The sequence below is a fragment of the Xiphophorus couchianus genome, chromosome 12 (assembly GCF_001444195.1).
Source record: "Xiphophorus couchianus chromosome 12, X_couchianus-1.0, whole genome shotgun sequence".
Lineage (NCBI taxonomy): Eukaryota > Metazoa > Chordata > Actinopteri > Cyprinodontiformes > Poeciliidae > Xiphophorus > Xiphophorus couchianus.
The window spans coordinates 857,770-885,758 of NC_040239.1; the positions used below are offsets into that span (position 1 = coordinate 857,770).

The following is a 27,989-nucleotide window of genomic DNA, read 5'->3' on the forward strand; positions in this document are numbered from 1 at the left end:
GAAAAGTTACCGGGTTTATCAACTGAGGTAGTAATTTCGCTCCAACTCCTCCTCTTGTCATTTCTATATTCTTTGCATCATGGGCGTAGGTTTGGGTATGGACGGTCGTGACATGTCACGACCAATATTCAAGGGATATAAAATAGTCCCGACCAATTTTTGCCATATTAATTAAAAAAAAATGTATTTTTTAACAAAAAATAAATAAACGAAAATCTACATTGATTAGTTTAATATTTCAATATACTACACAGTGGTAGCATTCATTTTAAAATTCGCTGTTCTCAACTATGACGACCCATGCCGCTATTGGCTCAAAGAATGTGGATCTTCGTTCTTGGATTAGCTGCACCAGGCGGCGGCCAGCTGGCCACACGCGGAACGGAAGCTTGGTTCCGTGGTGCTGATGGTGAACGCGTCTCCTTCTGAGTTTGACATTTATTATGAGTCTCCGAGACCATGTCGCCACCAAAAACGAAAAGGACGACAGACATTAGAAGTTATTTCGCTACCTCGGCTGTAAGTACAGTGAGGGGACCCATAAGTTAGATATCTATCACGCAACGCATTTGTGGTAAAGTCCGGTGTTTAGTAAGGTCAGCACTGAATGTGAGGTAGAATAGGTCTGTTAATTATGTAATACTTTTTCACATAGGATGCTCAGACAGCAGAGCAAGCAATTTTATGAATCTTTTTTCCTCTTAAATGCATAATATCTCAACAATTGGATCTTTTTCCTGAAGTGCAAGAAGTCATTTTTTGTTCTTATCTGCAGTTGTGTTTGTATAATCAGTAGATCCAGAGGATATTTCTTATGATCTTACTTGTAATGTTTGCTGAATTTTGAAAAGGAAAAAGTAAAGTGTTCTTGAACTGATCTGCTGAGTATGACTGTATCTGGTTGTATACACAAGATGTATGATCTGGTTATGGTTGGGGGGAGGGGGCTATAAGCCAATGTGGTCTCCCCCCCCCACCCCCCGGTCAAAAATGGTCAGGGGGGCAGTAAGTTCTAAGGTCCCACCAAAACTTAGACCAAACCTACGCCCTTGCTTTATATGTTGAATAAACATTAATGTTGTTTCCACTATTATCTCCGATGTCTGCTGGACTTCGGGTTGCACTGTATCAGCTGTTTGGGATTCCCCGACGTAATTTCCCCTTAGAAAGCGCGAGGAGAATCCGCGCTTTCTGATTGGCTACCTGTCACATTCAACAGGCTGCGTTAAAGCTCCCAGTCGGGGAAAACCCCTGATTTGGACCAGAGCGGCAACGACGATCTACCGTAACACACCACACAATCTTAGAAAGACCAACGTTCTAAGATTGTTGTATGGGGAAAAATAGGAGCAAAAAATCATGTAGTGTGAACTATTGCATCTGGTAGTCGATGTGCCTGTCTTCTCTATTTAAATCTAATTATTACTGAAGGGCAACATAATATACACACTTCATAATCTGCAGTCTTTAGGTTGAATGCAGTATTTATTTCCACTTTGGCTTTATGTTGTTTAGTTTTTATCAAGTACATTTTTTTGTTAATGGAGACTGAGAATCCATTTTGTTTTTGGTTGTTTTGTTTATTTTATTTATCAGTTCCAGTGTTAAATATGCTTTTGAAAATAAAGTATATCTATCTTTGGCAGGAAATCGCATGCATTATTACGTCATTTCCATTACATCAGTGTAAAAAGGTCTTCAAACAATATTATCGTTTATCGCAATAATTTTTTGAGACAATCGCTCAGCAAAATTTGCTATCGTGACAGGCCTACTCATGTTACTCATGTTAGCCACTCTAGCACCAAGTACAGTGTATCAGGCCTAGACACACTCAAACATTTGCCAACAAACCACAGGAATCACCCACAGATTTCAAAAGTAGCCTACAAAACGATGAGTGCCCGACTTACCCAGCCTTGCAAGAACAATAGGCATCAGTGATCTTGTCCACAACTATATTGATGTAGAGGGTGTGTGGATCTGCCGTTTTACTCATCGAGCGAAAGCATTTTGCTGTGACGTACACAATGTTGGAGGCATCACGTGACTCAAACACCTTGATCTCATCCAAAAAAGATGACATGAACCTGTTAGTTCCTCTATCCATTGTAGTAGCTGATATATTGTGAAAATCCGGTAGAAATGATGCACTAATCGAGTCAGAAATGCACAGCAGAGAATCAGTCGAAGTGGAAGATGCCATGTTTACTTAGAAACAACGCTCGCGAGGCTTTGTTTGTGAGACTTGCGGCCACGTGGGATTTTCTAGGTCAGTTGTGGGCGGAGCTTGGTAAGGTCCATTGTAGTTCTAAAGTGGAGCTCAGCTCTCGGCCAACTCAGTCATGTGTGTGTGTGTGAGACAGAGAGCTGGAGAAAGATTTTTATCTTTGTGAGACAAAGTCAGTTTTTCTGAAAAAAGCAGTCCGAACAACTCCTTCCCGTTCAGGAACCACGAGACGTATTCTAAAACCGTTTGAAGCATATTAGAGGGCTATTTCTCGTCTCCGCGATTCATATCTGTAGCTCTCCCTGAGAAAAAGATAACAAAGGCCTGAGAGGAATATTCAGGCTTTTATTTTGAAATTATCAGTAAGCTTTATTTTAAAGGGCTACACTAATCTTATGAGTAACAGTGTTTGGGTTCAATCAGTTATATACTGCCCAAAACAGCAAGTAGTTCTAAATGCCAGCTCAGTCCTCCTCTGTTTTAACTGAGTGTTCTGCCATAGTTAGAACTACAGTGATGGTGTATTTGTAGTCCTAAGCAGCAGCTCTCCCCTGCTCTGTGTTCTGTTGCTGTGGTAATGAATCCTCTCTGCCAACTGTGAGTGAGACACACAGTGGGAGACAGAATTCTATCTGTTTGAGCCAGCCAGTTTCACTAAAAAAAAGCAGTCCGAACAACTCCTTCCCGTTCGGGAACTGTGATATGTATTCGAAAACTGTTTGAAGCGTATGAGAGGGCTATTTGTCATCTCCGATAGTACTGCGATTCATATCTGTACCTCATTCACAGTAATAGCAATGATGAGAGAAAGATGGTGTACGCTAAACTCTGAAATTTTTCAGAAATGTATGGAAATCAATGGCTGAGAGCTTGAGCTTGTCCTGTCGCATGACTTTGCTCTGAAGCACCTTGACAGAAAACCGTAAGCCCTAGATAAATTTCAAAAACATTTTACCGGAGCAGGCATGCGTATCACTGTCATGACCGACTTTGATACCAATAGGGCGATATTTGTGGGCATGAGGACGAGTTAAAAAATGTTTTGGGGTCAAAATAGCACTCCGTGTCTCACTCTAGCGGAGTGTCAGTTACACTCTAATTTTACGAAAAATCAAAAACTTAGGTGCGCTTAGAGACAAGTTGTGGACAAACCGTAATTCGTATCAATGTGCTGTCTTCACTTCTGAACAGAGCTTGGACGTATCTAAAAAGTGAAATTTGAATGGCATTTCTACGTGAATTCATGACGACACAGAAAATCCTCAAAAATAGGTATTTTGAGGATTTTTTTTTTCATCGCTCCATTAACTTACAATGGGATTTTGGGGCGTCATCTTTTGCAATTTATGTTGCCATGGTAACTCCGAATTCCACTCATAGCTCCCTTCTCGGCATTGAGCCGCACGTTTTGATGCCACTTTTGTGAGGGTGCATGCAGTGGTACGAGCCGCATTTATGGTGACGGAGGTGACTTCCATGTAATAGAACAAAAGGTGCCTTCCATGCATTGCTATGGCAGGCCCCAAATACACTATTTTTGAGCTGTCCCATCAGGTTTGTTTACTAGCTGAAGATCGCCTTCTTCTGCGCTTCCTGTGGCGTAACCTACAACATGAGGAACCACCTGCAGTGTACGAGTGGCAGGGGTTACCCCTCGGCACCACCTGATGTTGTGCCACATTTGCTCTGCAACGCCATGCCAAAGACCACAGTCAGCTAGGAGAAGAGGTGAGAACTTCCACAGAGAGATGTTTTTATGTGGATAACTGTCTTCACAGTGTGCCAACAGCCACCAAGGCCAGAGAAGTAGTGGACTAACTAAGAGCTTTACTATCTTCGGCTGGATTTGTCCTTCAGCAACGGGCCAGCAACGAGTAATGTGCCATCAGTCACCTACCAGAAGATCGATCAGACAGTGCTGAGCTCTGGCTTGCAGAGAGTAAGATGGAGAGCTTGGCAGACATACTTGGCTATAAGGACTGTCCAGTCCAGTATGCAGCTCCTACCATGCGCACCATCTACAGCACAAGTGTCAAACTACAGTCCTGGAGGGCCGCTGCCCTGCAACTTTAAATGTGCCTCTGCTGCACCATACCTGAATAGAATAATTAGGCAAGACTCTTATCTACACAAGAAGGAGGTAATTCAGCAATTTCATTGCAGTGTTTTGTACCTGTGGCACATCTAAAAACTGCAGTACAGTGGCCCTTGACTAAGGACTGGAGTTTGACACCCCTGAAATACAAAGTACTGGCCACCGAGTACGATCCATTGGGGTTCATACTATCACACACCACCAAAGCTAAGATGTTAGTCAGACATCTGTTGGATAAGAACAGGGGCTGGGACGACCCCCAGAGTTTTTCAGCATTGCTTAATGTCCCCAATTATTTCCGATACTTCATTTCTTTTTGTAACTGCATAAATACAAACATGAACCGGATGTGAGCTTTTACTCTAAAAAGAACTCGTAAATTAGGGTGCTGTAACGTCTTGTGCTGTGGCTCACGTGAAAATCGAGTGTGGGCTGGCTTTACTGTCATCTTCGAAGAGGCGGCTAGCTTTACTGAAGTCATAAACGTCTATGGTCCTTCTCGCTTCACAGTGATGCCATTTTTCTACTAGTGTTGTTTATGGCGGTTTTCAAAAAAACTGAAGGTGCACATTACTGCTACTATCTGGTATGGAATGTGAACTGGGCATAGGAACCGGGGGGAGGGAGGGACGTGTCCCCCCCAATATTGGAGACAGTCGCATTTGTCCCACCCAATAATTTCACCGCAGTTGCAAAGAATTTTGAAATCTTCCACTTGTGTGCTTTTATATTCAAAAATATAAAATTCAGCACAGCCTTCCTCCCCCTCTGAATGGCTCAGAGTGCTTAAAGGCAGAAGGAGGCAGCGGGAGCGGGAAACTCTGTATGAATGAGGTAAACAGTCTGTAGGGGATGTTGCCATGAATATCGCTTGTTTATAACATCTTGTCAGTTTACTTTCATATATAGAACTAAATCTTTTTGGTTAAGCCGTTTTAATTCTGGAATAGTCACATGTCTAAAGTTTTACTTTGTCTAAAAGTTAGCTACACTAGCCACGATGTTTTATTTTATCAGAATGAATCTGAAACAACAGCAAAATGAGCCTTTTTATTATTTAAAGTGAGCAATGGCTACACAGCACCTGATCATACTTGACCACTTAACGTGTATTATATTATATTATATATTTGGCAGAATGGCAGTACTAGAATGATGTTGAAGAAAGGTGAAGAAGCTCTGGTGAGGTCTTAATTTAGTTTATTGAAATATGTATTAACCGGTTTTAATTTTTAAATAAACTAAACTATTTTATTACGAGAAGGCATAGGAGAGCCAGGTGGAGTTTAAAGATATAAAAATTATATTAATTATAATAGAACCAGAAAGGACAACAGGTGAGGACTGAAGATAAAAGACAGTCAGGTTGATTTCTTTCAATGTTTCAATATTTGTTTCATTATTTCCATGCTATTAGGGTAATGGTTAGGAGACATGAAAAGACAAGCGCTTGAGGAGAGGTTTAAAAATAAATGAGTGAAAAGTTTTGCTATCAGAAATGGGTTACACAGTAAATAGAGTTGAGATGTATAATGATATATACATCTGAAAATTGTTAAATTGTTTAAATTCTCATTCTGTATGATGAAAACATACTTTTTAAAAAATGTTTTAGTTAATTCACATTCTGATACTGTACATTACTGTAGTGTCTGTAAATACATGAGTCCATGCAGGGACATGAGAGTCAGAGGGAGGCAGAGACAGAAACACTAAGATATTTTAGATAAATATTTGTGGCTGAAAATGACAGGAAAAAAAACCATTTTGGATTTTTGCCTCAGTGTTTTTATGGCTCATGTTTGGTAAGTTATTGAATGCAGGGCTGGAAAGTGAGACTGAGTTATCAGTGAGGAGCTAAGGCAGGGGTCTCAAACTCCAGGCCTCGAGGGCTGCAGTCCTGCAGTTTTTAAATGTGCCACAGGTACAAAACACTGGAATGAAATGACTTAATTACCTCCTCCTTGTGTAGATCAGTTCTCCAGAGCCTTAATGACCTAATTATTCTGTTCAGGTGTGGTGCAGCAGAGGCACATCTAAAAGTTGCAGGACTGCGGCCCTCGAGGACGGGAGTTTGAGACCCCTGAGCTAAGGAGTCAGTTAGATGTGGAAAGTATCATTTTTATTTATTTTGTGGATCAAACTGTTGCACTGATGTAGAGAGTTGTTCAGGAAAAACAAAACTTGTTTTTTAAATTTTATTTTTGTTATTCAAACTGCTGTATTGAGTTTAAAACTGCTGAGTCCTATTTTACGAGCTGTTTTAGAAAGAGGCAGAACCTGTTCAATTGCCAGTTAACTTGCATCAATGTATTTTGACCAATAAAATATGTCAGAATCTGGTAGCTTGTGTGTGCTACCAGAGCATTTAGCTTGTTAGTTGTGAGGCAAATGATAAAGTGAGTGTTCACTCCTGGAAAGACAGTCATTATGCTATGTGGATGCATAACTAATCTGATTATTGGATTGTAAATAGTAACGTGTTGGAATACTTGTTACTGAAACAAGGGGCCAGATTAGAGTAACGTGTTACTGACGTGTTGATGGCACAATTGTTTATGACATTTCTGCTCAACCTATTTACTGATCTGTCAGGTTTCCGATATGCGTCCCCCTCCATGACAGACTCATTCCTATGCCCTCGGAACTGGAGCTAATATGCTGTTCACATAGAATTTATGTCTAAAAATGGATTCTCTGTGTAAAGACAGCTTCTGTGTTTTAGTTAAAGAACTGAGAAAAACAGATCTTATTAGGAGAAATCCTGACTGGATCAGGAGAGGAACCGCAGATCCGTCAGAACCTAAAGAACCAGACATCAGAGTCTCTTCATCCTCAATCATCTCCTGAGCCTGATATGGTACAGAACATTTTATGATTGATCAGTTTTTTTATTGAACTACAATGGTTTGATTATTTGCTTAGAACATTGAGTTTGGATGATACTTTATTTAATATGTAATAGCATTAGCCAAAATAATAAGCCCAGAACAAATCATGCTAATGGATTATCAGTACATACATATTTCCAACATTAAAAATGTTTGTTAGGACTTTCTTTGTGTTTTATTCAGAAATGTTTATATATTTTATGAATACATTGGTCAGTGGTCATTTAATGTATTATTTCACTAATATTTTATTAACGTGGTTTACCTGTTTGGATAACCTGACTTCCTATCAATGAAGAAAAATCATGCTAACCAAAAATGAACCAGACACAGACCTGCAGCTCAGGGGCGGTTCTGGGATTAGGACAGGGATTAAGTTTAGTACTGACGATAAGTGAAATTTTATCCATAACCTCCTTCCAAAAATTCTGAACCTCAGGACATTCCCAAAAGCAGTGAATCAAATTGCCTTTATCTCCACATTTAGCACATGTATCTGGAATGTTGGAATTAAATTTATTTAGTAATATTGGAGTAACATATGTTCTCATCAACCATTTGTATTGGATTAACTTAGATTGAGTATTAATAGTGTGTCTGTGCCTTCAGACAGGCCCTCTGTCATTCCTCTACTGATGTAGTACATTTCAAGTCTTCACACCAGGCCATTCTTTTGTGTTCTGAGGATGTCTGGGAGCTGTCTTTGATGATGTTATAAAAGTGGGATATTAGGCCCTTTTTCAAAGGGTAATTTGTTGCCAGTTCTTCTATAGAAGTAAGAGTAGGTAATGTTAGAGACTTTTGAGTACCCAAGACAAAACTAAGATTTGCATAAACTTAAAAAAATGTTTAGTTGGAATGTCAAATTTCTGTGTCAAATCTTCAAAACTCATCATAATCCCTTTATCAAATAAATCTGAAATTTTGCATAAACGTTTAGCATACCATGTTTTAAAACCCATGTCTTTCCTACCTGGTTCAAATGTCATATTGCCCCAGATCGGGGAGAATTGGGATAGTGTTGGTATTTCATTTGTGAATTTATGTACATCATACCATACTTGTATAGTGTTTTTAACAAATGGGCTTGAAATATTTTTTAATGCCACTTTGCATTTCCTTGAGTATAGATATGAATTCAGGGATAAGAGAATGGTGTTTATATTTTCTATATTTACCCACAACAGAACAGTTGCTGAATACCAGCAGGATGCACTAGAGAGCTGAGCAGCAAAATAACACCATTTGAAATTTGGAACACCTCCTCTGTCGTATGGAAATATAATAATGATAAACGTAATCTGGTTCCAAATTAAGTTATTTAGAATTGTTTGAATTTTTGTAAAAAAAAAAAAAAAAAACAACAAAAAAAAACGTTGGGAGGATTAAGAGGGATAGCCTGGAAAAGATATAGGAATTTAGGGAGTACGTTCATTTTGAGAATATTTATACGGCCAATCATAGATACAGTGAACCCTCGTTTTTCGCGGGGGTTACGTTCCAAAAAGAACCCGCGATAGGCGAAATCCGCGAAGTAGTAACCTTTATTTTTTTTTACAATTATTATACAATGAAATACTCCATAATACATTGAAACCAAAGAACAAAACCTTTTTACAGGCCCAAACATTTGTACATTGCACTGTAAAATAATAATTTAACTGAAAGCGGATTCCCGTGCCCGAATTGCCGAGATCAGCGCCGCCCCACCGCGACCTGAGTTATTGGATTAGAACGGGAGAAAATAAAAAATGATTATGAAAAAAAAAAAGTACAGTAGGAAAAATAGTGACTCACGTGTATTTCACTGCTCTTCTGACTGAGCCGCTGCATCCTGACTTCGCTCTGTAGAGTTTTTTTTTCTTCTTCTAAAGTTCCCGGTGCAGGTGTGGTTTTTCGAGAGAAGAACATAGTTATCGGTAGCTGTTGCCGCTCTTTTTTCTTCTGGGCAAAAGAATTCTTATAAACCGACATGCCACACGTTAAATTTGGCAAGCTGTTTTACGTACGTGTACATATTAAACCGCAACGTTGTTGACACACAGGTAGAGAAGAAGCGGAGAGACTGTTTAGCCAATCAGAATGCAGAACACAATGCACGATGCAAATCCGCGAAGCAGCGAGAACGCGATATAGCGAAGGTTCACTGTATAGGCAAGGCAGACCATCTATCAAGTGATTCCATTATTGAATCAACCACCAGTGTGTAGTTTGCCTGAACCAGATCATCCATGTTTGGAGTAATTTTTATATCTAAGTAAGTAAGGCTGTCTTTTGCCACCTGAAATGTTGTGTGAATTGGTGGATTGTTTCTTTCAGGCCGTTTTTAAAATAGGATGGCGGATTTAGATTCTTTGAGTTTATAACCGGAAATATAACTAAACTTATTGATAGTTTTAAGTAGTTGGGGGGATTGAGCAATTTAGATTGGACAACATTAAAATAATATAATCGGCAAATAGTCCAATTTTAGATTCAATATTTTTTATTCTGACACGATTTTATGTTTTGATTTTTCCTTATGGTAGGGTGACCATATTTTCATTTGGGAAAACCAGGACGCCTTGGAGCGGGGGAGGGGGGGGGGGGGGGGGGGCATGGATGACTACATTACAACACTAAAAAAGTTTTCTCAAGTGGACTTTCAATCGAAAGTCCACTTGAGAAAACTTACATTTATTTTGTTTTGTTTTTTTAAGGAAATGTGTGTTTTGTGAGCTACAGTTTCTATGTGTAAGGATGCAGAAGTGAAACATAACCTGTAAACTGCTGTCAATCTATGCATCTATTTGCAAATCTGATTCTGAATAGTTCAGAATCAGAATCAGATTTATTTTGCGCATGAAGTTTGATACATTATCTTAAAGCTTGATTTAAAACACGGTTTGGGCCGTTGTTAATCTTACACCATTTAGTGCTGGCATATTACTTCTCGCTACCTCCTAGCCCCCCCAGCCCCTCCCCGCTGCCCCTCACCCAATTTACTCCGTTTTATTTCAAAAAGAAATACCACTTGCGCCAAGTCTAGAATATTGAAAGAAAACTGATGGGTGGTGACTTTCTGGGTTGTTTGATGTTGTCTTAGGTGAGACTGAGACAGGCAGTCTTAGTAAAGTGTAATTTTTCAGGAGATGCTACCGCTAATGTACTAAGCTAATATGGCTGCCTTGTATGCTTCAAGGAGGGGCTGTGATACCTCACAATTCAGTTTTAATCTTAGCTCAAAATTGAAACAGTTGAATTGCATGCATGTTTGTGTGTTCTCTCTGTGTAGTCTAGCTCTATCTCAACATGTGGTTCCAGAACTGATGTGGATTTTAATAAAAAGTAAAACTGTCTTGAATATTTCCAGTTACTTTAGTCTTACAAACATACTAAGTTATCCATAAGTTGCGGATGTATGGTAAATTAGAATTGAAAATGTGATTGTGGCTTTGTTCTCTTCCAAAGCCACACCACCTGAACTGAAAGACATGATGAAATTCTGGACCGGATGGGAATATCTGCCGTCAAGTCTGTCTGTGGAGATTGTTCATGGAAACTACCCAACAGCTCCCACATGCTACGAAACGCTAAGAATTCCTTGTCACTACACGAGTTACAAATCTTTCAGTGATGAGTTTTTAGCATGCATTTCCTCTACGCAAACTGGCTTTGGCTTGCTTTGAATGATCGACCTATAAAAAAAAAAAAATCTACATTTAAGCTGTAGCAGTTCTTTGTTTGTGAAGCAGCTTTGTTAAAATGAAAGTTTTGTTGAAATGTAGAATCAATTCAATTTTCTGATTTTGTCAGATGATTACATATCAAATGTATTGAACATGTGATTCAATACATACGAATGAATTGAATTCATATTCATTGAATATAAATTCAATACATTCATATGTATTGAATTCATATGAACGTATTCATATGAACTTATTGATATGTATTGAATATGAATTCAATACATATGAATGTATGTAATACATATGATACATAGTAATCATATGTATTACTCATTAGAGTAACGTGTTATTCTAGTTCCTCTAGTATTGTCAAATTCAAAACTAGAGGAACTAGAATGACACAATGTTCAGAGTAGGTATTTCATTTCTCTGAGTACTGTTTGTACAGGCAGTTTTAAATATGAAACTGAAATTGTTTTTTATGCAAAAAGGGTTATTTTTTTGTGCGCAGTGCCCTAGTGCCTGTAAATTTAATGGTCCAATGAAGGTAATTTAAAAAACAGGACATTTCCTCACTTTCTAAAAAAAAAAGGGTAGGGTTAGGATTAGGGTGCCAAATCCCTTCGCTATTATTGCTGAACACAAAGCTATAAATGTCTGGGCAAGGTGAGAGTTCATCTATTAAACTGACTGAAGATGAATACATAAATGCTGGAGTATAGAATTTTTTTATAAGCGTATTTGTGAGCTTGCCTCTTTATTATTGATTAGTATATAATTTCAGAATTTTGTATAACGTTTCTTCAGGTTAACTTGGAAAGTGATCTATTATTGTTACACGTTAATTTTCTAAACTACATAAAAGTTATTGTTAGGAAAACTCAAATGTGAAAAATTGGACTGATGTTGATATGCAATAGTAATACTGCTGTTATGTTAGATTTACCTATGTTTTTTTTAATCCGATTACTCGATTAATTGTAAGAATAATCGATAGATTACTCGATTACTAAAATTTTCCATCTGCTAGGTCAGAGATCTGCAACCTGAGTCTCTAGAGACACAAGTGACTTTTTCATTTCATTGACTTAATATATTTATATACATCATCATATATTGCTATGCTTTTTGTGTAATTCTTTTTTAAGTGTTCCCCATTAAACACACTGACTACAATGTCCCCTGTGGTAAATTTGGTCTAGAACCACCCTCTAAAGAAAACAGTAAAGACCATTATATAGATTTTTTTATAACCAGCTACAAGGGGGCAGACTTGTATCATCAGCGCCTTTATTCAGACGGCAACTTGCATTGCAAAATATTATGCTTAGCGATTTTTTTGCAATGGGCAGTTTTAAATGGTAATGCAATACTTAATTAATTTAGAATTGTTTTTGTGATATTTATGAATGGAAATTGTATACAGCATTGGCTTTATTTATTTGAATATTATTTAGTAGTTCAGTACAAAATGTATGTGTGCAAAATATTTGGATAAATAATGGGTTAGTCTGATCTTGGTACTTAACCTTGTTAATTACTCTTGTTGCTCTTTTTTGAAGTTTGATTAGTGACTGTTGTGTTGTTTTGTAATTAATTCCCCAGATCTCTCTGGACTCACTTAAATAAGGTAAAACTAAAGAACAGCACAGAATGTTAGGGTTAGGCTGTTTCTTTGAGAAGAAAAAGGTGCTTTGTCCTGAAACTATGATTGACCCACTTCATGAACTGTGAACTGAAATATCGAGGACTCAAGGTCTCAAAACATGGGTTGCGCTATCCCCTACGACACCATGGCATGACCCTCTTTTTTTAATATATATATAAATTTTATTTTAAGTTTTCAAAGTTTAGAACATACAGATAAACAAACAGCATAGCATTTTAAGTGCAAAGCATAAAAGCAATGTTTTATGCTTTGCACAGGTCAAAGCATAAAACATTGCAGTTGACATATGGTGTACACACACAACAAATATATACATAGTCACATACAAGAGTATACATACACACTAGAGGGTGACTGAGGGGAGAGTTCATGGAATAGTTTGTTCAGCTTAGTCTGGTCTTTGAAAAGTGTTCCAGGAAGGGATTCCAGTAACACAAAAAATGTGTCTTAGGAGCCTTTACGAAGTTTTTCCATCTGTATCATGGACATCATGTCTGTCACCCACAAGTGGAAGGAAGGAGGAACAGAGAACCTCCAGTCTCTCAAGATTAGTCTCTTGGCAACAATGAGTCCCAGTTCCAGTGGCTGCCTCATTGCGGCGGGTATAGTCCCCGGCACCTGAGGGCATCCGAAGATTATAAGTCCTTGTTCAGGTTGTAAGGGAGTCTTGTATGCCTTGGAGTACCAATTGAATATTTTCGATCAAAGACCAGTTAGTGAAGGGCAAGACCAAAAACCATGAGACAGAGGGGTACATTTTGTGCAATCTGACTTTTGAGTAGTGTAACCGATGTGTAATTTTAAACTGAATTAATTGATGCCTGCTGTTCATTGAGCAAGAACGGATTTTAGAAAGGCACCTGTTAAACAAAGGTCCAGGGATTGTTATCCCCAGCTTCTTTTCCCAGGCCTCCCTGATTTTTGTGGTGTGTGCCACAGTGCGGTCACCAAATAGATATACAATTCTTGTAATAAGATGCCTAGAGTCAGGGGGGTTCCCCAGGATGTCCAAAACGTTCTGCTCCAACAGAAGATTGTCAAAGTTCTCAATCTTTGACTTAATGTAATGCCTGACCTACAGATATCAAAAGAAATGTGAATCAGGCAGATTGTATTTTTTTTTCAATAGGCTGAATGATGCAAACTTGTTGCCAATATACATGTCCTTAATTGACACCAACCCCTTTTCCCTCCAGTTGTGATAAGCTTTGTCCTGCCAAGGAGGCAAAAAACTGTGGTTAAAACATAACGGCGTCTGTTCTGATGTACAGTATTTGGTAGTGCAAGGAAACTCCTGATCTGATTTAGGATTCTTACTACATGTTTTAACACAAACCTCAAATTTCGATAGGCTTCTGGTTTTTCAAGGCAGGCAAACAACATAACTTGTAGGGAGGAACTATTCACCAGGTTGGATTCCATCTTGAGCCACAAAGGAGTATCGAACGCTGGGTTACCAGGGAACCCCTGCTGCCAGAACATTAGTGCTCTGATGTTGGCAGCCCAATAATAGTGTTTAAATACAGGTAAGCCCAGCCCCTCCCTCCTCCTTGGTTTCTGTAAATGCACTTTAGAAATTCTAGCATTTTCCCCATTACATATGTAGGATGGAATGGTCAAATCTAAGTCTTTAAAGAAGGCTGCTGTAAGATAAATAGGAAAATTTTGACATAAATACAAGAACCTAGATCATTTTAACTGAATTAATGTATCCAGTCATTAACAGGGGCCAGGTTTTCCGGTACTCGATGTTTTGCTTTATTCCTGATATAAACTTTGCAAAGTTTAGTTTGAATATACAGTTGTGGTCAAAAGTTTACATACACTTGTAAAAAAGATAATGTCATGGCTGTCTTGAGTTTCCAATAAGTTCTACAACTCTTATTTTTCTGTGATAGAGTGATCGGAACACATACCTGTTTGTCACAAAAAACAGTCATAAAGTTTGGTTCTTTCATAAATTTATTATGGGTCTGCTGAAAATGTCACCAAATCTGCTGGGTCAAAAATATACATACAGCAACATAAATTGTCAATTTTGGTGATGTAGAGAGTTGTGTCAATCAAATTAGCTTCATGTCATGGCCTCTTCACTTCTTGTAAGTGATTCTGATTGACTACAGCTGTTGACTTCTCATGAGCCCATTTAAATAGGGCTCATTTGACCTAGTGATTAGACTCAGCCACAAAAGCTACAATGGGAAAGTCAAGAAGTCACTTGGAGCCATTTCAAAGCAGCTACAGGTCCCAAGAGCAACTGTGCAGACAATTATTCGCAAGTATAAAGTGCATGGAACAGTTGTGTCACTGCCACGATCAGGAAGAAAACGCAAGCTATCACATGCTGCCGAGAGGAGATTGGTCAGGATGGTCAAGAGTCAACCAAGAATCACCAAAAAGCAGGTCTGCAAGGATTTGGAAGCTGATGGAACACAGGTGTCAGTCTCCACAGTCAAGCGTGTTTTACATCGCCATGGACTGAGAGGCTGCCGTGCAAGAAAGAAGCCCTTGCTACAGAAAAGGCACCTTAAGACTCGGCTGAAGTTTGCTGCTGATCACATGGACAAAGATAAAATCTTCTGGAGGAAAGTTCTGTGGTCAGACAAAACAAAAATTGAGCTGTTTGGCCACAACACCCAGCAATATGTTTGGAGGAGAAAAGGTGAGGCCTTTAATCCCAGGAACACCATGCCTACTGTCAAGCATGGTGGTGGTAGTATTATGCTCTGGGGCTGTTTTGCTGCCAGTGGAACTGGTTCTTTGCAGAAAGTAAATGGGATAATGAAGAAGGAGGATTACCTCCAAATTCTGCAGGAAAACTTAAAACCATCAGCCCGAAGGTTGGGTCTTGGGCGCAGTTGGGTGTTCCAACAGGACAATGACCCAAAACACACATCAAAAGTGGTAAAGGAATGGCTAAACCAGGCTAGAATTAAGGTTTTAGAATGACCTTCCCAAAGTCCTGACTTAAACCCCATTGAGAACATGTGGACAGTGCTAAAGAAACAGGTTCATGCAAGAAAACCATCACATTTAGCTGAACTGCACCAATTCTGTCAAGAAGAGTGGTCAAACATTCGACCTGAAGCTTGCCAGGAGCTTGTGGATGGCTACCAAAAGCGCCTAGTTGCCGTGAAAATGGCCAAGGGACATGCAACCAAATAATGCTGTATGTATATTTTTGACCCAGCAGATTTGGTGACATTTTCAGCAGACCCATAATAAATTTATGAAAGAACCAAACTTTATGACTGTTTTTTGTGACAAACAGGTATGTGTTCCGATCACTCTATCACAGAAAAATAAGAGTTGTAGAACTTATTGGAAACTCAAGACAGCCATGACATTATCTTTTTTACAAGTGCATGTAAACTTTTGACCACAACTGTAAGTTCTGAGTCTTTGGGTAGCCTATAGTAAGACCTAGATAGGTAAGATGGCTCTCAACCACTTTGAATGGGACTTTTTGTAAAAATCCAGATGGGTACATATTGGAAAGAGACATCAACTCACTCTTTGACCAATTGATTGTATACCCAGACATTTTACTGAAAGATATAATCAAGCTGAGGAGGAAGGGAACAGATTTTACTGTCATGTAAATATAATATCACATCATCGGCGCATAAACTAATAAGTGTTTCAACACCACCAACTTGAAGGCCTTCAACGTGCGGGTGCTCCCTTATTGCCACAGCAATTGCCACTGCAATAGAAAAAAAGTGCTGGTGACAGCGGGGAGCCCTGCTGAACTGAGCGCTGCAGGCAAAATGGAGCTGATTGATCATTATTTGTCAGGATGGAGCACATGGGTTCTTGATATATCAGTTTCACCCAGAAGATGAAAGTCTCGCCGAACCCAAACCTGCGCAATAATTCAAACATGTACGGCCAATCGACCTGATCAAATGCTTTATGTGCATCAAGGGCCAGAATAAAGGCATTGGTATTTTTATGGTGAAGGTATAGAGTATTAAGTAATTGTCTTACATTGAAAAAAGACAATCTGCCAGGGATACTCCTGTTTGATCAGGATGGATAATAGATGCTAAGCATTTATTCAGTCTAGTGGCCAAAATTTTTGTGCAATCAACATTTTGCAGTGCAATTGGCCTAAAGCTAGCAGGACTGGTTTTATCCCTTCCCTTTTTAGGAAAAAGAGAAATGTTAGCCTTGTAAAGAGTCCCTGTCAGATTTATTCAGTTTAGGCAGCAGCAATCTAATTTTAACGATTGAAAGAAATTGTTAAAAATACATTGTGTTGCATTATTCTCTGAAGAATATAGCTTGGCGTAGCTCTCTGAATCTCAGCAATGTATAGTCAATGTCAGCAAGGTTGGTTAAGAGAATGCCAGTTTTTGACTTGATGCTATAAATTGATCTTGTGGCTTGGGCACCCTTAAGTTGTAGCACTAACAGTTTACCAGGCTCATCTCCAAGCTCAAAATTCTTTTGTCGTAGTTTTCAAAGCTAACCTGGCCTCTCACAATTCCGTTATATTCATTTGCTTATAGTTGTCAGGTGATTCAGAGATTTGGTACTTTCTTCAAAGTCAAATTTCTTTTAAGTCATTTTTGATGTATACAACATTTTTATAACAACTAAATAGTTACTAGATTGTGCTATAAAATGGTACTGAGCCTGGAAAATACATAATACTGCCCCTTTAACACTTGAGTGTTTACGTATAAAGAATGAGCAGAGCAGTCAAGCACAAGTTAACAATGACAAATTTAATTTCCACAGAGCATGGCTGGCTTTGTTTAGTGTCAATCTTATTAGAGACACATACAGAACACACAGCAGCAAGTGTCTGGGAAATGTCAACAAATCCCCAACATCCCATCCCTAACAAGACAGCCCACCATTATGCAGTCAATTTTGTTCAAACAGTTACTGGGTTGGTAAAGGTTTTATTCCCAGTAGGCATGATGATGTGAACTTTACTCAGAGTCTGCACATCTGAATGCTTCAGGGAAATGGAGTGGTTTGTCTTTTGCAAAAGGGTTATTTTAAAATTATATCATCTGATAAGAGCAAATGTTGAGGAATTTCAAAGAAAGTGCAGGAAGTCAGCAATACCATTCCTTTGTTTTACATCCTGATATTTTTTAAAGAGTCCAAATAAGTTCTAAAGATAAAAGCTTAATGAATGCCCCCTTAAAGTCCACTATTATTCCAAATTCAATTTTTGCATGTTTCTGTACTTCCATTTGGGCAGGGCTGTGCAGAGACTTTTAAAGAGGCAGGGGCTCAAAGTTAAAAAGGGGCACATTGAACAAGATCTTAAAACACCATACATCAACATAGCAACAACCCATACAATCAAGAATCTAATAATTAACTGGATCATATTATATCATTGTCATCATGTGTGGACAATGCAAAGCAAATGTAGTCTGTTTTTCCTGATGGGTATAATGTTGCTGAGGGGTTTCTTCTGCTGACAGAGCTGGAGAGCTGTGATGATCTGAGACTGTAGTTTTTAAACAGACCATAGGAGAGAAGGTTACTGGTTATGAAGTTATGAAATAAGCAAATTTCATAACTGCTGTTTTACTAAATAAACCCTAATAATATCTGACTGTATAGCCTCTATAGAAACTTGGCTGCAGATTGCTCTAAAAATTGAAAAAGCTCAGAGGGGTTAACTACATATAATTTTTCAATGTTAGCACCTCAGATAGATCTAGAATTGTAAGGTTGAGAGCTAAATTATTTTCATTAGATTTTGTCATTCTAGAAGATCTTGAGAAACATCCATGCATTTAAGCTCAGTTGATTACTGTGACAGTGTCTTCATAGATCTGCCTAGAAAATATATCAAACTTCTACTGAAGGTCTATAGGCTACAATCTGATTATATCTGTATTCTTGGTATTTCAGCTGGGTTTTTTCACAAATACGTCACAGTAAATAATACCCAATAACAGATTGATTTTAAGCTGACTAATTAACCTGGGCCCACTATCACAGAGTTCACTAAATCTATATTCAATCACTGCTAGTGATACTGATGTTCTTAGTAGGAAGAGGAGCTCTAAATCAGATTCTGCCTAAGACCCCATATTACCTTGGGCCTGCCCTGAGTTAGAGCTGCTCCCCTGTGCTGTGCACTTCTCTCCTGGATGCAAGAGAGGAGAGACCAATAGGGAGATTTAATTTATGTGGCACTACTAGGGACAGACTATGAGGCTTTTCTGTTTTGTGACTGTTGAGCCACACAGGCTGTTTTGGTTGCCGGGACTTTGAGGTGCATTGTGATGACAGACACAGTACCGTTTCTCTATATCAGGATATCTGATTCTGACCCACAGCGATGGGACCGACTCAGGCTGCCTGCAGCGAACTGGGCATTTAGTCCAGCACTGGGGCAGCCTGATAAAATTAAAGTCAGAAGTTTTCTTTGCAGCCAAATCATCTGTGTTGGGGGGATTGGAGGGGGCTTTCCAGCTATTACAAGGACAATTACAAAAATAAACAGAAACAGTTTTTCTAACTTCCACACCAGACCTACGGTTTTATTCACAAACAAGTGTATGTTGGGAAAAAAATATTCTTGCCCATAATTTGATAGTTAGAGTTCTGCCCCCCTCTTCCTCACCATGGCCCTGGTGTCTTAGCAACATATAGAGGGAAGGGCACTGAGAATCGGTTCAGTCATTATTAGACCAAGGGGAGCGAGACTCATTTATTTAGCTGAATTGTTATTTTTAGCTAAATACTATTTTTGAAGCCTGTTTGTGCCCCTCTAGATAAAAACTAAAATAAAAATCAATAAATTATTGAAAGAGAAAAAAAGGAGACTCAAAATGGGCACTTAGAGTATCAAAGGGGCAGGGGCTCAATAATCAACAACCTTTTTGATCAATTAAACTACCTCACTTTCAGGCCCAACTTCTTTCTAATTACCTGAAGCCAACTGTCGGAGAATGGAATATCATAACCATAAATGCCACAAAAAATATCAATTGACAATACCCGCTCATCCCTGTAGGGTCTCCAGGGAAAAGGTGTATATTACTTCTGAAATCAGCTAGTATGTTTGGTTCTCTTATGTTTTTATTGTGGGGCCACTGCTTTCTATAGAGTATACTCTGATAGGGAATTTAAGTAGATATCAAAATTTTCTGAAGTTTGAATAAAGCACTGACCTTTGTTTAATAACTACTACCTATCAAACTCTTACCTCTGACTTTATTGTCTAAAATCCAAGCCTCTTGCTGATTCTGCTCGTCAGATGATCATGTTTTATCTCTTTCCTTCTTCTTTATCACTGTTGCTATGAGCCACTAGACCAGTAGGGCTGTATACATCCAGCATGCATTGAGTGAGCAGTGAGGCATACCCTGCAACAGCTCACTAGTCCATCACAGGGTAACACAGAGCACATATGAGAGAGCAATTCAAAGTAGCTAATTAACCTAAGAGAGATGATGGTTTCTACAATTAGAAAACTCTCATGAATGCCAAACACAAGTGCTTTCTCTCAGCAGGGCTTTTTGCTCTTCTACATTTTTACTCTGTTTTTTACCAGCTGTCTCTTGTACCTTTTGATAGTTTGATTGCATGACAGTGTTTTCTCTTGTTTATGTTTGTCTTTCTCCGTATCTTCTGTCAGGTATCTCTGGCTCCAGAGCAGCATGTGTACTCTGCAGTAAGTGGCCCGAGAACTGTTTATTGGTTTTTGTTGTCTCTTTTTCTTTCATCCAGTTTGTTTTTCCTCTTAGTGTCCTCTCATTTCAACAAGCAGAGGCAGATGTCTGTTTTCCCTTAGTTTGGCTTCATCAAGGATTTCCTTTGTTTTAAATTGATTTAACATCATTTGGTGAATTATAAACAGGATTGCTGGGTTGATCAAAGCACAAATGATTACAACAGCATGTCGTAACATACGCCTAGTGATTAATGACCATAGGTCTATTTTGCTGATTACAGCTTGCAATATTAGTATTTTTTTATAACTACAGAATCAAGACAAGAATTTGTCATATCTGCCTTATCAATGCTCAAATTTATGAACAAACATATCAAGGCATGTTGCGATAGGCAGAATGAAGGTATAAAACTCTAAGGTATGTAAAGGACTTAGAGAAAGGAAGAGTAAAGCAAAGACGGAAGGAAGCCAGTTTTCCCAAAGCTGAAAGAGGATGCATTCCATTGCAGCTTGACCATGAACAGTGTGAGATCTGATAAGTTTTTGACGTCAGGCAAATCAGCAGTTGATGGCTATGTGGATAATGTCCAAATCAGCATCATAACACGGTAGTGAGGAAATGACTGTACTCAACTTTCTTTGTTAAAGCTGAGATTGAGTGACTTCCTTTTGTGATGTTTACAACAGTCTTACATCAGATATCCCCAAATTCTCTGGGGACGCCTCTTTCCTCTCATGCAATTGTACAAGTTCAACATTATTATCTATTTCTCCAAAACTCAACATGGTTTGTTTTCAAGAAATGTTTCAGAAAAGTGCTGACAAGCACATTTGGAAGCTAATCACAGCTGTAGATTTATCACCTTAATTTTTTTTGGTTTTTCAATATATTGACTCAGAAAATCAACTAAGTTAATTGATAAAAGTAGAGAGTAACAAAGTGCATTTGAAATATTTTAGTATTGGTTATATAAAACATTGTGTCATGTTACTTAATTCTGTATCTTTATGACTTACAATGTTTATCGCAGGTCTTGCTACATGTCTTTCATTTGTCTTGGGTGAGTAGCTGAGCATTTAGCATAGCGTAGAATAAAACAGAAATGTCTTTTAGTGTACCTTATTGGGGAAATTCACACATACCTGCACCAAAGTGACAGGTGTAAGCATGATTCACATAATAGTAAAAAATATAAAAAAGTAAGGTTAAATTTTCAACATGAAGAAGAAATATAACGCAGTTATTAAAAATATCACTCTCAGATTTAAATAAATTTGTGACCATGTAGGGTAATTAAAAATATGTATGTCTGTTTATGCGTAAAAAAAACCTAGCACTTACTGAAAAACTGCAAATAACAGCAGGGATGTAAACTTATTGAAACAATTACACGTTATTATTTTTTAAAGATAACTAAAAGATATGTTTTTTAGAACATATTGGTTTCTAATGAAACCTCTGAAAGCAAGGGTTTCAATACAATTCCTCTTTTGAGGCTAGATACAAAATTCTCAGTTGAACTACCTTATTGTCAATCCAAATAATTTTTATATAGTGCTAATGGACAACTGATGTCAGCTACAAATGTCACAAATAAAATTGTTTTTTTTTTTTTTTCAAAACAAATTTTGAGAAAGGTAGTCAATTCAATCATTCAGACACATTATACATGCATTCCAGCTGAGACTAGATATCAAACCATGCAGTGCAGTTCAAATTACTATCAAATTTGCAAAAAAGTCTCACAGATTAGGTTACTAACTTTTAGGATTCCTTCTCCTGGATCAGCATGCATGAGTGGTACACTTTGCAGCAATTCTTAATGCTGAGAATGCACATTACTATTAAATTTGTAGTAATGTGCATTACTACAAATGCACATTACTATATGTGTAGTAAACCAGTGCTAGACTGGATTTAATCAGTTGAAAAAGTGCTAGCCTTTTTCAAGTATGTATCCTACAGAGTTGGGCAGGTTGGAAAAATAAAATATGTAAATTGTGTAGTTTATGTCTTTTCTAAGGCTGCATGTCTGTCATGTGGATGACTTCATTGTTTAGGTCTACTGGATGATAAGAGTTCAGTGGAGCATTTTTCAGCATAATATGTCATTGGTGAAATCTGGTTCAAAACATACTATGTGTAGTACAATACTGTGCTGAGCCGTATGCAACGAAATTTCGTTCTGTATACACCCTGTGCATGCAAAATGACAATAAAGTCAGTCTAAGTCTACATTACACATGAAGTTATATAAAAAATATTTGCTTTATAGAAATTATGGGTAAACAAGCAAAAGAAATAAGAGTAGAAGGATTATAAAACATCTGGTAACTATGGACTCCAAGTGACGGCTTTCACATCCGCTTGCTCTTTCTGTTTTTCCATTTAACAACATTGTGAAGTGAATAGATCTGTCATTTGCTTGGTATTTTGTGGAAAAGGCTATTTTATTTTGTGATTTTCAATCTACGTGAATAGTGTAAAGGTAATCGTTTCAAGGTTGCAGGCCTTTGCTGAAGATTTTATTTAATACAAAGAACTCAACTGAATTATAAATTTTATTATATATTAAATATTATAACCCACCAACCATCAACCCCGGAAAATAAAATTGAAAAAGCGACACGCAGGCTTTCCGCTGCATGTTAAGGAGTGCAGGGTATTGCACAAATAACAATGTAAATTAGAGAACTATGGGGGAATCTTTCTGCCATAATCCAAGACCACACATTGTCAGTCTGAAAGCAAGATTTCATGTCTTTTGTTCTCAAAACCTTTAACACTTTTGCTTACATTTTTATTTTGAAATTATTATATAAAACGTGTGCTAATTTTTATAGTCAAAATCTGCTTGATAACCCAGTACATCTGTTTGATGTACTGGGTCAGAGGAGAGGTCAGGAGAGTTCTTTAAAGTTCAGAAACCAGTTTGAAGGGATGAAAAACACGGATAGCTGATAAACTTTGGTCTCGCTTTCTTGAGTAAAATGTTTCTGTATGAAATGAACACATCTATTGTTCATGCCCTGGGAAAGTGCGCATGGTGGATAGCTTAGACAGCGATGAATTCATCCCTTGGCCTTGGCAACACCTGCATGGTCTCTGGCGAGCAAACAGCAACACGTCATTACGGGCTGTTTGAGACCACCTCTAAACTACGTTAGGACGCATCAAACTGTAGAAACACGCCTTGATATAAAAGTAATTGAGCTAAAACAGCTAGTCAGATCAATGGGGGGGAACTGTCTTAACGCAGTGATCTCCGAAGGAGAGTCTTCGTATTTTTGTATTTTTCTAAGGTAATTAATTTTTTCTTTGTGGCTTTGGTTTCTGAAGATTATGATGAGCTATTTATATGATCTTATGCACTTGATTGTTTGAATAAAATTCTGGTTGATTGTCAAGTTGAACAGTGACTGTTGCCTTTGTGGTTTCACTTTTACGCTGGACATTAACGGACCTGGGGAGATATGGAGTGAAAATAGTCTCAAAATATCTGCGTGCGTAAAAGCATCTGTGCGTGTGTAATACTGAATTTGTAACTTGTGTAAGCATCTTTGAGTGTAACTTTGGACAGTTGTGTCTGTGAAACATAATTTGTAAACCTTAAAAATAAAATACGCCTACAAATACTCCTTCTCCTACGCCTACAAATGTTGAAAAAGTATGCACAAGTCACCTGGTAAACACACACAAAACTGCATTTACGCACAGATCCGGTTACGAGTGGACGAGTATTTTTGAGACTAATTTCACGCTTTGGGAGCTCCCAGATTTGTGTGTAGATGGTGCGTTTACATGCTTGTAGAAAGCTGGGTCATCTGGGGTTTGCTCCAAGTCTAGTGTTTTTATCCTCTAAACGAGGGGTGCTCAAAGTTGGTCCTAGACGGCCGGCATCCTGCACGTTTTAGTTCTCTCCCTGGTGGTAGTAACAACCGTTTCAGCATGTCAATGTTCTTCTTAGGCCATCATTGAATCCAGGTGCATTAAACCAGGGAGAGAACTAAAACGTGCAAGTTGCCGGCCCTCAAGGACCGACTTTGAGCACCCCTGCTCTAAACGTTTCTCACTGTGCTTGTGCCGAAATGGCAAATACATTAGTTCAGTGGAAATCGGTGGCATATCTCAGCACTTCCTTATAATATTCCACAATTATATTTAGACATATTGTGCATTTTTGAGCGGTAAAGGAGTCTAAGTGGTCTGATAAACGACCATTGGGTGGCAGAATGGTTCGCTGGCTGGAAAAATAGGCAGGCAAATCAAGAAGCAAGACAGAGCGTCCCGGTGGTCTGCCCTCAGAAATAAGTAGAAGTTAAACCTGCAGGCTTTGCTCTCCGATTATAATGAGACATGGAGTAATTATAAATAATTTCAGATTACGTTTTATATGGCTGGTATTTTGATACTCTGCCCTCCTCATATGTTTCTGTTAGCAGGAGCTAATGTTTATGTGAGCTATTATAATAGTTGTAAAAAGGATCAATAACGTCACACTGGAATCAGGATCTGTGTCAGTTTATTCCTATAAGACAGTGTGGGACACACTCAACCACCAGGTATGGTACACACAGTCACAGTCAGATCCCAGCAGCTCAGTTAGGCAGCTTCTCCCTTTTTATATTAACAAATGGAATAAAGAAAAATAAAATCATGTACAAATCAGTATCAATGAAATATGTTAATACATAAAGCAAAATAATATAAATAAAAGTCAAAAATATAATACAAAACTTAAAATTTTTACTTTATGTAAAAGAATGCATAAAGGACATATTCTGTAATTAAATTAAAAGTAATGAGAAATTAAAAGTAATTAAATTAAAAGATATAAAACTACAACAGAAAACTGTGTATTCATCACATACCTATAAGACACAGTGTGGGACACACTCAATCACCGGGTATGGTACACACAGTCACAGTCTGCGGCCCAACAAACACATTTTGGAGGGAAAACTTCAGACAAACTTTATAAGAGTAACAGTTTAATTTTAACCAAACCCAAAGTTTTTAAAACACTTAAAGACACTTAACATTATATTTTTATGCAGCACAAAAACTGTGAGAACTATTTGTAACGTTATAAACATTACTGAGAGTGAGAGGTAGCATTAGCACACATCTTACCAGCAGCTCAATTAGGCAGCTTTTGACTGGCTGCTGCATCTACCAGATCCAGGCATTGATTTCTGGTTTCCTGCAACATTTAGATACTTTCTGGTCCAACGCAACTGAATTAAATGGCTGCTTAGGGGAGTCAAGTTCTCCAGAGTCGTGCTAATGACCTCTGACCTCATGATTTGACTCAGGTGCGTTAAAGAAGAGACATCTAAAGGTTGGAGGACGCTGACCCTCCTGAACTGGAGCTAAAGCCCTGCTGTACAATTTTCACTCAGTTATAATCACATTTACTTACGTATATACAGTGGAAACTACCTGTGTTGAGGTAGATGAGGAGTATTCACAGTGTCTTTACTTTAAAACCTTTTTGGTTTCCATTTGTTGAAAGTGAATTACAAACATTTACCCGTAGTTTGACCATTGCTTTATGGCAGAAAAAAGTTTGATGTCACAAATATATGATTTTTATAGAGGCATCATTCGATTTACAATGTAGTGTGATGGCTGCAGTTACAGCCACACAAATGTGGTAATATTCACTCTCACCACACGCAATAAGTTCATTTCACTTATATTTGGATTTCTTTAAGTTTAGGATTTAATTTACAGAATAACTGGTTATGTTTAGAAAGCAACACATCACAGTGTATTCTAGAATAAGTGCGCACATTTTAGTTTATATTGTTGTGTTTTGCTTGATTTAATCTTTGTTTTGTTTCTGAGTTTAAGTGCTGGCTGCCCAATCCTTAGGAGAGCAGAGAGGTGCAGAAGGGGTGGAGCAAGCCAGCTGAGACTGCAAATTGGTTCACACCATTACTCATCATCCGGAGGGGGGGAATGGGATTTGCTATGTTAGTTTCAGTTAGGTTTCTGTGGATTTTCCCCTTTGTGTTTTGTATGTGGCCTGATCAGCCAGTATTTAAGTCCCCTTTTGTCTCTGTTTGAGAGGTCTGTTCTTTGCGTTAGTCTGAGTTGATGTCTGTTACTTTGACCTCTTTTATGGGCCCAAATTTTGTCATTTTTTCTATTATTTACCCAAGTTTTGTTTTGGGTTAAATAAAAAACAACTATTTTGACTTTAAACCAGTGCCTGGCTGTTCCTTAACTGCTCGGTCCATCACATGTAGAAAGAAGATGACAAAAGTGTTTTCTGAATTAACTTTAATGTTCACCTCACTGCAGAAAGGACAGATTAAATATTTAAGATTGCAACAAATCTGTTGAATCTTTAACAAAATAGGTTCAGATTAACATGGGTGGTTTCACAGCAACCTAAAGTTAACAATGAAATGTCTTAAAACTTACATAGATGCTCAAATATTAACTATAATGAATTAACAAAAGAAAACACCATAAAGCTGTGTATTCAAAGACAACCAAGGACAGTCTCTACAGATAAACCATAATGTCTACCAACAGAGCACGTTAACTACTGTAGTTGTTTGAAAGGCGTCTTGGTCCAGTTGACGGCTCAATTTGAAGCTTGAGGTTTTGGTGTTGAAACTCCCAGAATCTCAGCTGTTGCAGATTGTCTGAAGATGCAGAGAAAAGAACAAGTTGTTAGTGTTAGAAAAAATGTATGTTGATTTTCCTGAACAGCTGATGCACTGACAAACCTGTCTTTGACAAAACATTACTGAACCTGAAAATTATTTGAATCATCACAATGTATGTAGAAATCTTTCTTTTTATGTTGATCAAATGTTTATGCATTAAATGTTTTGCTGTGGAGGCTATTTTTGCAGTGGTGCTTTAAATAAATGCATAAAATATATATTTTTTTAAGTATGTGTTTATTAGCTGTAAATTGTGTCAAACTATCAATTGAGAAAGAAATTTACTGCTTATGAAAATCTAAACCATCTGAATACATTTTATCATCTACATTAATCAACTTGAAATGAAGACAAACAGGAACAGCAGGTTTGCAGATGAGGTATATATTTGTTTAAGGGGCGATGAAATGGAGTCTCTGTGGATTTCAGAGATCGAGACACAAACACAATTTAATCTGAAGATTCTGTAGGATGTGTGAATAGGTCTGTCACAATGAAAAATTTTACTGTATGATAAATTGTTCCAGAAGTTCTCAAACGATAATATTGTTCTTTTGAGACCATTTTTTTAAGTAATAAGATGGTAAGCACAAAATAATAATGCAAGAACACACTCTCAAAGGTCATTAAACTTTAAATTCTAATGAAAATTCAACACTGGAACTGGAAGACATTTTTAATATCCAAAATAAATATGTTGGGTCTATTTTAGTTCCCAACCTGCAAGGAATCAACCAGAGACACAAGTTACTCTTCTGCCGAAGAGGGGAGAGAAGCCAGACACTGAGAACCGCAGTCAAACAACTGTCTGGGATCAACTCCCCCAGCTCTCAGCTGCTTTTTTTTTTATCACGTCAAGGAAAAGAGGGTTGGGTTTCTTCACATAGTCACACAGATAGTTTCGTCAGAGGATGTTCTGGGACACTCTTACAATACACAAAGCTGACTCGTCTAAGACAGGCAGTTTGATAACACCAGAAGAGTGAGTGAGCATTTCTAATCTCCAAACAAACATTGATAAAACAAGAAGAGTGTGTAGCGTTTCTAATCTTCAAGCAAACATCCAAAGAACAGTTAATAATGTACCATAAA

The 27,989-nt window shown here is 37.9% G+C and overlaps 2 long non-coding RNA genes across 3 annotated transcripts; one reads left to right on the plus strand and one right to left on the minus strand.

Moving 5' to 3' along the window:
• The first annotated feature begins 1,682 nt into the window (after positions 1–1,682).
• LOC114155213 (uncharacterized) lies at positions 1,683–27,961 on the plus strand. Its single transcript, XR_003597697.1, has 4 exons — positions 1,683–1,694; positions 19,915–19,921; positions 22,967–22,973; positions 25,838–27,961. It is a non-coding gene; the product is annotated as an uncharacterized LOC114155213 (long non-coding RNA).
• On the minus strand, positions 24,720–25,843 carry LOC114155211 (uncharacterized). 2 transcript variants are annotated; one of them, XR_003597695.1, is made up of 3 exons: positions 25,086–25,843; positions 24,965–24,995; positions 24,720–24,831 (listed from the first exon to the last, which is right to left on the minus strand). It is a non-coding gene; the product is annotated as an uncharacterized LOC114155211 (long non-coding RNA). The 2 variants fall into 2 exon arrangements; XR_003597694.1 differs by lacking the exon at positions 24,965–24,995.
• Positions 27,962–27,989: the final 28 nt, after the last annotated feature.